We start from the raw sequence: 13,715 nt of genomic DNA on the forward strand, positions 1-13,715 counted from the left end.
AGTCCCTGAACTTGAAACTTTCTTGAACAAACTACCTTTGGCTTCCAGTAAGACGATCAATTGAGCTTCTCAAACTCTGAAAATATTACTTATCTAGCGTGTCATTCAAGTTATCGAAATACCAACACGAGAAAAGGTTATTGACGAAGTTCTCCGTTTCACTTTCCTACTCAAATTCCATCGTGTTGTGTCCAACGAAACACGATCGTTCCCAGAAAAACAATAATGCACCAATACTTTCTTTACAAATCTCATTCCAACGAACTTCTTCCTAAGGCTTTACAGGTACAGTAATCAATCAAAAGTTTCTCAACAAGGCAGACTGATTCTGGTACCCACTTTTCTGTTGAGAGTACATCAAACTCACAATGATGAATGAACTACGAATTATAGGGGTGAGTGATGGAGTTCTGAATTTTCTACTTGGAAATTCCAGAAGATTTGTGGAACTCTTAAGTTCAAGACCATCGGATAAAATTAACGTTAATGGGTTAAGATGTAGTTTAGATAAAGTTTAGTTTGAATCTTATACAACGGTGTTCTATAGATTTTATAACCTTGTTTTTTTTTAAAAAAAAAATATAGGAATACGTAGTAGTATTAGAAGCTATTTTTAAAAATTATTCTGAAGTGTTACTAATGAGTGAATGACTAAGCGAATAGATTTTGATTACAGTTTGGAATACATATAACTGTTTATAGTTTAAAGTTGCTTCGAGACGCTCAAAGATTTGAAGCTATGTCTCTATAAAATAACCTTATACTTCCGTGAAACTTGTTTAAATATGGGGAATCAACCAGGAATGAAAAGCAAGAAAGTCAAAATGTCCCTAATTTTTTATTTATTTAAGAATACTCCAAAACGTTTCAGCCGAAAATAAGACAATGGTTATATCCGATAGTTAACGCAATCTCTGATCGCGGGAAAGAACTCGAAGTAAATGGATATTGTTGTTATCAGCATTTTAAGCTTGGAAGAAAGGCCTTTTGCACTCTGCACTGAACTGAAGTCCTACGAGTGTTGTGATAGATGTTTGTTTGCGTCTCCGCCAATAGGAGGAATCCTGTAGACAGGCATCGCTGCTGACGTTGTTTTGAGACATACAAAAATGTCCAAATACAAGGACTGTGTGTTTACAAATTTCTATAAACTGGTAGACTCTATACCTCTATAGTTTAATCAAATCGTCGACATGCAAAGAGCATACAATAAAGACAGGACTGGTCGTGAGAAAACAAAAGTACATTCCTTGTGAGTATAGGCTACATGTTTAAGAAATTGTTTTAGAATGTATTTGTGTATATATTGATGTGTGGAAGAGAAACAGATAGTAGTTAAGGGAAATGTTCATGAGAGCTTGTGAATTTTTTTTTTCGCTTATATGATCGGTGCTTGCCATAGGAGCACAAAACAGATAATCTGTGCTCTATCAATATACATTTTCAATATTAAGGCGAAGGTCAAGGTCTTATCATGTCGGGTTTTGTCTATTAGTGAGTGTCAGTTCTTGTATTAGGACTCTGCTCAAAATTGTCTAATATTTTTAAATGGCTGATTGGGTTAAATCAGTCTCGTCTCTAAATGTCCTTCCCATAACTGTCCCAGTACTGGACTATTTTGTTTACCATTCTTGACTTGAGTTACTTGCTTCACATTTGGAGATCCAGACTATCTTGATCGCTACGATGTTCGTATTTGTCACATTAAAATATAAACCTTTATCACCGACTTGCAGGAAGACAGAACAATAGCTATGATACTTTTGTTGCTCCATGGTAGCTGAAATAAGAGTAGTAGCATATAGCGCCACCTATCTGGTAACGCCTTCTACCGTTTAGCCTAAGCACTAGCAAACATAACACCATCAGATCGCCTTGCTACAATTCAGAAACCATTAACAATTGCTAGTCTGAATGGAGCGTTTCGTCGTGAAATTCAGAACATACCCCAGCAGTAATTCAGCGAGTTCTGCAGAAGTTATTCGTAAAGATGGTCATCATTGGACGACGTCATTTTTTCGCACCTAAATGTGGTTCGCTGACATTTGCTCTTTCACTTTTGTAAATGGCAAAGATGTATGTATTCAAGGATACGATACAATACTTTCTAGTTTTCTTTCCTTGTCCGTCAGGTCTTTTTGCCGGGCCCTTTACAATTATACTAGGAGAGTCAAATTAAAATCTTAAAAGTCCAATAAAAATTAATAAACAGACTGTATACGGCTCAAATTTACATGAGGTATCAACTGTTATTTACAAATCGACCTCAGAAGTAAGTTTCGAAATGTCATTTTTGTCATTTTAAAGATGGCGCCTCCTCTCTGCACCCTTGCACCATTGAATTGGAGTGGTTTCTTGCCTCTGTCAGCCTACAACTTACAGAATTTATCTCGCAAATGAAAATTCAATATATCTGCGAATGCTTACCAAAGCAGCAAGTTTACTAATGTAGGAGAAAGTTCGACAATTACCTCAGTTCTCAGGCAGATGGGTGGAAAGGCCTTTGCAGTGGCTCGTAAGTGTCTGCACGTGGATCCCAAAGACTTATTCTTATTAAGGTATACAAGCACTAACTCAATGTTGAAAATATATGTAGATCAAGAATAGGTCTGTGCTAAAGTGCAGCAAACTTGTGCAACCCTACATACAGGAATATACTAGGTAAGAAACAAAAACAAATAGCTCTAAGATTTTTCAGTTTCCCAAGCTGTCAAGGAACTTAAAAACGCTGAACCAAATACAAAATAAAAGGGGAGCGTCCCTCATCTTTAATCATCATTATCCAAGAGGCACAAACCATTACGTTTTTATTAACTCAAGTGTACTTAGAAATATTAAGCTGTGCTATTCCATGCGCAGTGCGTAAATTGCGTATGTGGCGGGCATTAATATTCAACCAATGTTAATACGAGCTGGTACATCACCGAGGCTACGCCTCATTTCGAACTGTCAGCAATATCAGAGAAGCGGCAAATGCATGACGACACAATCCATTATGAAGCACGTGGACCAAACAAACATTAATCAGGGGCGGAATACGGGGAAAAAAGCGGGGTCGTTTGAAGGATGCGGGATCTTGTTTCAATTTTTCCTCGAAAGAAATCTATCCCTGGCTACAGAACGTTTGATGGAAAAGCTTAAATTTGTCATGGGAGCGGAAACAACATGTGTTGACAGTGTTCACGGTTGGCATCCTCGAATATGACAGGCATCATTCGATCAGGCACGCATGCACGTCACACATATCCCTCCCCCCTCACTCGTGCTCATGGTTGCCCAAACAACCATTACGTTCTGTGTGGAGCGTTGAGATAACATCACTCCCTAATTACATATAATTAAAGCGAAACGAAAGGCTGTGGAGGGGGTGTGTGGGTGGAGAGCGATCTACTAGTGCAAAGCTTAGTTGTTTGACTTGTCGCTTGGTAATTATCAGTGACGAAATGGCATAAACATGAAAACACTTCTCAGAGTTGCTATTTCAATTTTAGTTTTTTGTTGAATACTGAACCTACCTCTGTAACAAACTGGTAGTCTTTAAAAACTGTTTCTCAACCCACGGGCTTGGGAAGTATATGGTCTATGCAAATTATTTCTTAACAAGTGTGTTACGCCTCTGCACAATTAGGAATACGAAGTGTTTCTCAACCGATGAGCCTTCGGTCCGGTACCTCCTGAAGTTTGCGACGTGCAGCCCAAGGTGGCAAGCAGTGAAGTGTGTCTACGCGTAAACAACGATAGTCTACACGTAGACTATTTTATTTTATACACGTAGACTATTTTATACACGTAGATGACGTAATCTATGTAAGCAACATAGCGAGAGGTTATAACTTAGCAAAGGGCGCCGTGGAAATAAAACAAAATTATACTGCGTATCAATTGCTGATGTGTGAGGAGAACTTTTGGTACGCTCCCCTTCAAATTTGAACAATTTCTCACCTAGAAAAAAATCTACCATAGGAAATATTCTAGTGTTTTATGGGAAATGGATTAATTTTGTCTCTCGACTGCCATCTGTTGTTTCTTTTGCATACTATTTATCTTCTTCCATAGTTGACGAAAGAAGAGAAGATAAATTTTGTTGTAAATAGGATTATTGTCAGTTCGTTAAGAACCAATACAGTTGAAAATGTCACTTTCCTTTCATGAAAGCCTTGAAAATTAATTTTAATGCACTTTAAATTGTCTACGTAGTCTATGTAAACTGCTATGTAGACAACGCATGTAGACGTAAAAATATAATGTACGGCACATCACTGCTGGCAAGCACATGGAAACATGGAGTTTCGTTCGGGGTTCACCAGCGATAAGAGGAAATTCTTTCTCGAAATTTGGAGATTGCTGGATGGACAGCGCGGTCAATTTGTTTTGTGCAGCAATTATCATTATCAAATATATTCAAGTGGAAATATTCTGTTGAATTGGAATATTTGGATGTCGGAAAAGGAACATGCAAATGAAAACAAGCACTGACCGAATTACTAATTTAATAATATTGGCTAGAGGGAATTTAAAGATTCTATTTGACCCAGTCGTTGCCAAGTAATTTTAAACCTCATTTTGTATTTATCAAGGCTAGTCATAATTCGCTCTATGATTATGCAATAATGTATTTATTAATTTTAAATTTCAAGGGTACATATTAATAAACGTTTAATGTTAAAAACATTCAAATCGTGTTATTACAAATGATCTTTCCGATTACAAACTTGAATAACTCACGTTTAATAACACTCAGATACATGAAAGTTGTAACAATGGAAAGGGAAACTCAAAAAGTTTCAGTGGTTGGTATAACTGTCGCTAGGGGCAATAGGAAAGAAAATGGCTGCCAACGAAGACAGGAAGGTGTGCTGGATTTTCACGTCTGCCAGTCTGTTATCACTGTGCAACGTAATATTAGAAGGAAGTTTGGTGAAGATTTACCAGTGGGCCCAGTATCCGTAAGTTGTATTCTGCAAGGTTTAATTTTTCAACAGGATGGGGCACCACCCCATTTCCACTTAGATGTCAGAAGTGAACTGAATGGGCGTGCTGGCCTTGACGATAGTCAACGTTTGCGTTGGCCTGCACTTTCCCCCGACCTTACAACCTGTGAATTTTTTCTCTGGGGTTTTGTCAAACAACAAATGTATCAGCCAGCTTTACCATCTACCATCCAGGATCTTCGTGTTCGCATCACAGAGGCCATTAGTGGATCGTCCAATGTTACAACGTGTGTGGCAGGAATTGGACTAGAGGCTCGATGTGTGTCGCGTGATACATGGAGCTCACATTGAGCACATGTGATGTGATGTTGTGAACCAAATGTAATACAAAACTTTTTGAGTTTCCGTTTCCATTGATACCACTTTCATGTATTTGAGTGTTATTAAACGTGAGTTATTCAAGTTTATAATCGGAACGATCATTTGTAATAACCCTGTATTTACGAGTAATATTGTTATGGCGAAGGCATCGATTTTTAAAAGCAAATTTACCAGGCTGCGACCTCACAGAGATCGAAAACCACTGATTTAGCAAATTCATCATTAATAAGGTTTAAAACAGAATACTTTACTAATGTTAAGTATTCATTTCTATTACAACGCAACTGTAGAAATTTGGCAAATGGTTATTGACTAATCTGTAGGTTCTTTCGGTTGCTTTTGGAGGATGATGTGCTTATATTCTGATTCCAAACGGCACGGTTTTGTTTTGTGAAATTTTGACAAGTGTAAACTGATGAATGTTTCCTTCATGTTAATGTTATCTGCTTCCGTGTTTCTTTTAAAAGTATAATCATCGAACTAATAACAGAGAAACCTGCGTATAGTTTTGATTGATAGGAATGGTAATACTGCAGTATGGATACATATGACATTTTATCAATTGTTCCATAGTTTGCTTCATGTCTGAGGTGCTCTCGTAGTAAGTCTCGTTGTTCTCCTTTGTAGGAGCATGGGTTATTTGACCGTGATAAATACTGGAGAGACAACAAATGCTCTTCTTGAATTCAACCATGTAATGTCATTCTTCTGATATTTTATACCAATCTGAATTTTACGCTTCACAGCAAGATCAGTATCTAATTGTAAAGTCAAGCAAAGCAATTCGCTCATCACTAATCACTAGAGTCCAGATCTCAGGGCAGTACAATCCGTCAACATGCGTAGTCAAGAAGGCGATAAAATTTGGAGAAAATCAGGACAGTAGTCACTAAAATGGCACGCAATAGGCTTGAGCATATAATATTGTGAATAATGAAAAGCTTAATATTAAAAATTGCAACCGCAACATTAATCACCAACGATGATGATGACGTCAAAGTATACTGACCGACCTAAATGTACAAACCTTGTGGGATTTGCGATAATCTTTTGGTATTGAAAGAACATTAAAATTATTAAAGGAGCACTAACTTTTAAGTACTAGTAACAGGATGGAAATTCCAGGAGTGTAACCAAGATGGAGGAGAGACGAATTCAGAATTTAATCTGTAGAATTAACCATTGCGGATATTTGCTCCTTAACGCATTATCCACATTAATTTTTGAATTTTGGGCATTTTACAGCTCATTAGAATTCTACGAAAGCTTCAAAGCACACACAGTATGGCAAAAGAAGAATTTTACACTCGAATCTGCAAATAATAAGTTGTTGGTTGGTTGATTTGGTGTTTTAAGTCCACTTTATGCGCAGTAAGGCTAATGGGGGCTGCACATACAGTTTAAAGTGGGTTCCGAGCCATATGTGCCTCAGCCGGGTATCGAACCCGGGACCCCTTGATTACAAGGTTACGACGCTACCGCTGCGTCATCGGGGAGGCCAAATAATAAGTTGTATCTCAGATCATAATATAAGATAGTTTCATTAACTACATATATATGACTAACCTGAAGTAATCGAACGTAATTACACTGTACATAATTATTTAATTTCGTCCCGCACCGTGCCTGTGCGGTCTAGGGTGCAAACTTTTGGTCCCGGCTACGAGCGCAGATTCGAGTCTCCTGGAGGAAGCGTAATAACTTTCCTTTTGAGATTTCGGTTTGTATATGGAATCGGTGGCCACCCAACAGCGTGAAGAAAGTGGGGAGCCACGAATGAGTAGCGTGACCGGGCCACGGAAACTGGTGGGACTGAGACCTGAAGTCGGCAAGTTTAACCTGTTACGACACCATCTATTAATAAAAATTGAATTTTCCTTACGATATTGTTGATTTCATAATATTGAGGTGAATCCTTTTATCAAGCAAACTTCACATTAACATGATTACTGGGTTATGTATGCTAAATGTGTCAGTTTCCTTCAGAGTATCCACATTTGTCCATCCATCCAGTGTATGGATACTTTTCCTCTGTCGTCCTTAGCTAAACTCTGCTCTCACTATCATCAGGCTTATCTCCAGCTTTCAGTTGATACATTATTTCTTCTCGTGAAAATGGATCAAGGTGCGAATCCGGACATTTCAAGTAACTCAGTGAACATCCCATCCTCACATTCTCGGCATCGACAATGCCAACACGAATTAGATATTTCGTGCACGAACTTCACCCGTCTTTTGTGTTTGCTTGGAAGTTTAATCTTGGAACCAACTTCAGCGAACGTCTCCTGACATCTTGAACTTTGGTTCCGAGATTTTCATTATGCTCCACACCCATCCACCCCTCACCCTTTCCCCTTCTCACCCCATTTCCGAAGCTTTCCTCGCAACCAGAAGCGCGCAGGTTAACTTTCCCTCACTCTGACAAAGTTCAGATCTTTAGTTTGAAGAAACGGGTTGTCAATCACGTATTCAGTGTGTTAACACGGTCTTGTGCAAAGTGTTTCGGCAGGTCAGGAATATAAAATAGGAAGTGGATCTGGAGATTTCCATGCTAAAGATTCCGGCAGAAGTGGAAGGGTTAAGAAATGATGGAGGAAGAAGAAGCAAATGGCACGTGAAAGTGGAAGTACGGCGAAAAGGTGAAAGCGAGAAGGATTCCTCGAAAGAAATGTTAAAAATTGGATTTTGTAGACCCTGAAATGTGGAGTTCTCCGTTGAGGAACATGAGATCATTTCTGAATTGAAACGAAGACCTTAACTCCATTACAAAAGGATGGGGATATTTAATTCGATCCTCTATGATGAATAGATGGCATAAGTGTACAGTGGCGGCGATTGGGTGCCAAAACTGAGGGTTGGAGGGCAAGAACAGTTGACGTTCTCTTGGTTTTGTATTAAGAGGCCATAGAGTGGAGCAAAAGATGAGGGGATGCACCTCACCTAATCGCCGCCACTGTGAATGTCTGTATGTGCGAATAATTTAGTTCAATTTTGTTGTTTACCGTCGCTTTTGTGCAACTTTTGGCTAATCGCGACGATGAGGTGGCGTGATGATATGATAAAATCGATGCGGACACATTCACAACGAACACCCATGCCAAGGGCTAAATTCAAACTCGGGGCCCCTGGCGTCGTAGCACGCTGTGCTACGGAGGTTGCTGTACGTGTGGATCAACCGAAGTCAACCGAACAGCATCGCTAGGATAATTTTACAGCTTATGATGTTGGATGGCTCGAAATATATTCGAGTGTAAAATAGTACAAATATTCATCGGAGCGCATACTGTCATTAATTAGTTCCTAACGTACAGGAGTACCTTAATACGTATAAGACCCATTGTGACGTACGCTCATGTCACACACTTACTCCTGTCGCAATAAACAAGGCAACTCAGCAAAGCTTCTCTAAGCATTCTCAGGGAAATTATAATTCAACTTTAACTGCATTTACTAATTTAAAACTAAAACTGGTATTGCGTTGAATATCAAAGACGTTATAGAGATATTCTCGTTCAAGACAGCATAGCAGAAAGAATACGTAGACCGAAATACTTTGCAATAGAAATATTATTTTGAATTTCTGATAACTGGTTGAACAGAAACGTATTCGTTGAGAACAACTAACTCTTTTTGTTTAAATAAAGGAGGAGTCGTTCATGGACTATGACGCTTTTTTAACATTTTCCCCCGCATATTTCTGGAGTTCTACATGGATATTCATAACTAGGTTAATCTCTTTGGAATTAATTTTATAATCGCAATTAGCTTCTCTCCCTCGCTTTCCACATCCCTTTCACGACTGGTCTTCGCTTTGGAGATCAATTAAAAATGAATTTAGAAGTTCAGACAGTAAAGTTTCAGAACAAGCTAATTACTGTCTAGGAGACACTAGAATCATTGGAATGCCGTGATAAATCTGGTGAGTCTACGAAGTGGGTCCTACCGTTTTTTTTTCTACAAGGCGATCGTTAATGCATGACTTGTCCACGTGCCCTTGGCATTGCAAAGGGCTTCCTCATGGCGTACTTGTAACGCTGTAGTCTTGTAATCAAAAGGTTGTAGGTTCGATTATCGTTGGAGGGCCCATTATATAGTCGTTTGGATCCCACTTTAAATTGTAGTTCCAATACTGATTAGCCTCTCTGAGCATAAAGTGGACTAAAATAGACTTTGACCCCTTTTTTGTGTGTCTATCGAACACAAATGACACTAATAGAAATTCTGAAAGTAGACACGAATTACCCTCAATTCTCTGTTTATCTAGAAAAACAAACATTTATTAGGCGCATCCAGAAAGTAAGTTTCCCACTCGCCCACAGGTGGCAGGCCATGCGTATTGAAACAGGTTTTGCGCATGCGTGAGAGGCACATGCCCTGGCTAGTGAATTTCCTAGAAGACGCCTCCCGAAAGTCCTCAGTAGCGTCGCGGCTGCAAAGAAACAAGGCGGCTCTTATTCCATCTCCCGCCGCGTGCGAGGTACGTTCGGTGATCAAGTTCTTGAACGCACAAAATATACAGCCGATCGAAATTCATCGTCAGCTGTGCCAGGTGTATGGGCTAGACGTCATGAGTAAGCAGATGGTGCGTCGTTAGTGCAGGACATTTTGAAGGCCGGCAAAATGTGCATGACGATGCGAAGCCGCATATGGCTAGGCGCACTGCAGCCCTTCTGGACAGGTTCGGCTGGGAGGTGTTCGATCATCCATCGTACAGCCCGGATCTCGCTCCCAGTGATTACCACCTCTTCTTGCACCTGAACAAGGTCCTGCCCGGTCAACATTTTGACAGCGACGAAGAGGTTCAGACGGCTGTCACTCAGTGGTTCGGCGCCCAGGTGATGGACTTCTACGACGCAGGTATACAGAAGTTGGTTCCACGCTATGACAAGTGCCTCAATTCCGACGGGAATTATGTTGACAAGTTACTGGACAAGTGCTGTATCTGTGGCCATAAATCATTGAATGCAATAATGTTTCCTTTTTGTGCACGAGCCCAAGGAAACTTACTTTCTGGATGCGCCTAATACTAGGCTGAAGAAATTTTGATTACGGTTAGAATGTTGATGTAGTGGTAGGAAAAAAGCACTATTCTTTAGAAATGTGAAGGTGTGAAAATATGAATACATATTATGTTTCTTTTATTTCATCATTTTTTTTTACCGCTTTTGACTAAATTATTTTGTTTTGTTTGAGTTTCGTTTTAAGTTCAGTTTTATTCACAGATAGACTAATTGGGACTAGGCCTACAGTTTAGAGTTCGATTCAAACCGCTAGGTGCTTCCACCGAATATGCAACCCAGGCAATCTAGAATGTTGAAATGATGAAATTGGTGAAGGGCTGCTTACAAGAGAATGCCTAAGCCAGGATTCGAAACTGGAACTTATAGTGTCGATATATGAGTTGAGATTTTATTTTAAGTCCACTTCATGCATAGATAGTCTAATCGCAACTGGGCCTACAGTTTAAAGTGGGATCCGAGTCACGATGTGCCTCCACCGGGTATCGAACCAGGGTCGATATATGAATCTCCCACTCAACGCCCTCACCCAGCGAGACCGTTAGATATCAGATGAAAGAGCTGTCCGATTAATAAAGAATAGCTATTCGGTTCCATTTTTAAATTCTATACCAGGCCTGTTCACCCCGCTGAAATTGTGCAAGAGCGCACACGTATGCAAGTGCGGACTGCTGAGAGAGCGGCGGTACTGTAGCGTTGTAAGAGGAACGGAGAGAAGTGAGTGAGAGAGGCAGGAGGCTTCGTCGGTGGCGTTCGTGCGGTGTGCAGGCGGTAAGTTCACACCGCACAGAAGCACTCGCTGGCCTCCACAAGTCCAAATGAGTTGCTCTGGTGTACAAAAAGATACACAGTTTAAGTAATCCTATAATAATTAAAAACAACATGCATGGAAGAACTGTAAAGATCGCTGCAGTTAACAAGCTAATATCAGTGGAAGAATGCAAGAAACTTTGAAAAACGATTTAAAAAATAAGAAAACTAGAAAGTCACGCCGAGAAGAATGAAGTTCGGAAAGTAAATTTGACAGAAACAGAGAGAGTTGTGGGAGGAATCAGGGAGTTGCAAAAGGAACTCAATAGGAAACATCATTTGCAGTCGAAACGCGGGTCTGTTGAAACAAAAGCGATAAGGGACGAACTGGTAAATGAGATACACGAAGAAGGTACACTTAAAAGGGAAAACGAAGATAGGGAAGTGTGAGATAATTGCACGACAGGACAAAAGAGGGAAGTAGTTGGTAGGAAGAAGTTTTCCAACATTTCTAAAGCTCGTGGTTCGTCCCTAAAATTGAATCCAATTTTGCCTTCCTCGGAAGGGAACAGAAAGAAAAAGGAACACGTCTGCTCTTGGTGCAGTACCGCGAGAAGAAGAGAGAGAGAGAGAGAGAGAGAGGGGAAAGGAGAAAAAGGGAGAGAGAGAGAAGTCAGTGTTGAGGAAGGGACTGTCTGGAAGAGGAGAATTCAAAACACGCACCAACTTACAAATACTTTTTCAGAGTATCGCGGATGCCTTGAGGAGACTTCTTTGACAGATACGAGACCTTGTTCTGTTTTATAACGCGCGTACAAACCCACAAAGGTCTTTCTTGACATTTCCAGCAACTTAAAACTCGGGAGACAAGACCTAGAACCAGAACAGCAAGAAACAAAAACCCCAGATGGAATTCTGCTTGTGGCATTGTAGACTCACGACTTCGGCCTAAGGGCCTTTGTTCTGCAAAAGATGGGCAAGACCTAATTCCGTTTAATTTTCAGTTCATTAGCGGGGAATTGTTTATTGTAAGAAGAGGCTCTTCAGTACTTAGACACATAACAGTTAGTAAGGATGCATAAAAGAGCCCTTCATCCCTTCACATTTCGGAGTTGAATTGTCGCTTGGTTCTTTGGTTTGTTAAAGTAGAGTTTCTAAGCTAAGTGAGTGCGGAAAGGGGCATTTTTAGAAAGTACAGTCACCAGCAATTAAAATAGCACCTCTAGATCCTGAAATACTCACTTCCTTGCTAGACATGAACATTTGCTATTAAAATCCACTTATCACCGTAGACTTAGGCAACACACATAACGTCTAGCTGGGAAGTGAGTATTTCAGGATCTAGGTGTGCTATTTTTATTGCTGGTGACTGTACTTTATAAAAATGGCCCTTTCTGCACTCACTTTGTCTGCGATTTCATGATCTAGGTATCCTATTTTTTTGCCAGTGCAGTTTCAGCCTGTCTTACGGGACACAGATTTATAAGTTTTTAATACGATATGTTTTTATCAGTTTTCGTGATACTTTATGAAAGAAACTTTTTTAAGGAAGAGGAAAACAAGAGATATAAAATGACCAATAGAGAATGAGTGAAAGATAAAGAGAAAGAAATTAATAAGCTATTTTCAGAGAGATAGAGAGAGAGAGAAAGATAAGAATATAAAGAAAGATAGAGAGAGGGAAGTATAAGAATAGAAAGAAAGAGAGAAAAAAAGAAACCAGGTAGATCAGAAAACCAAAATACGAGTAAGAGAGAAAGATAATTTGTATATTTTGTTATTTTACGGAGTTTTTCTGCTACTTTTGGTTAATCGTGACGGTAAGTATGACTGATGATTATGTGAAATTGATGAAAGTACACTGAAAATGAACAGCAGGTCAGGATTCGAACCGAAAACTTCGGTAGCGATATGGAAAGTTAACTAAAGGAAACAATGATATAGAAAACTGTAAGGAAAACATACAAGAAGAAACGATCAGAAAGAGAGGCAGTAAGTACGAAAAAAAGTAAATTAAAAGTGAGAAATTAGTTGAGAAGTAGATATAAGAAAATTAAAAATCGAGAGAGATAAGAAGATGAAGAGTGCTTAGGTAATTTTTCTGTAATCTGCTTATGATTGATTAAACCTAAGAGATGGTGGTATCAGAAGGTCTATACCGAAGGGTACTTAATTACTTACTTACTTACTTACTTACTTAATTCCTGTTGTTCCCTGTGGAACATAGAGCATCAACAAAGCATCTCCACCTGATATTACTGACGGCAATTCTCTTCAATGTATTCCAGCTGCTTCAGGTGAACAGATCTTCTCCACGTCTCTATCGGCAACCCTCTTTTCCTTCTTCCCTGCGGGTTCCAGTCTAGTGGCTTTTTCTCGACACTCTCATTTTCCCTATCCAATTCCATTTCCGCCAATTTATCTGTATGGACACCTCGGTTTCTCCAGTCTCTCTCTCTCTCCAAAGTTCTTAGTTTTGAATCACTTCTGGCCAAGAGATATTCAATTTTTTTCTCATGCAGCGAATGATGAATGTCTGTAATTTAGAGGTGATTGCTTTTGTTACTTTCCATGCCTCAGATCCGTATAACCGCACAAACTTAACATTACATCGAAAAATACGAAGTTTGGTTTT

This window comes from Lepisma saccharinum, chromosome 11 (assembly GCF_977018435.1).
Source record: "Lepisma saccharinum chromosome 11, izLepSacc3.1, whole genome shotgun sequence".
Taxonomy (NCBI): domain Eukaryota; kingdom Metazoa; phylum Arthropoda; class Insecta; order Zygentoma; family Lepismatidae; genus Lepisma; species Lepisma saccharinum.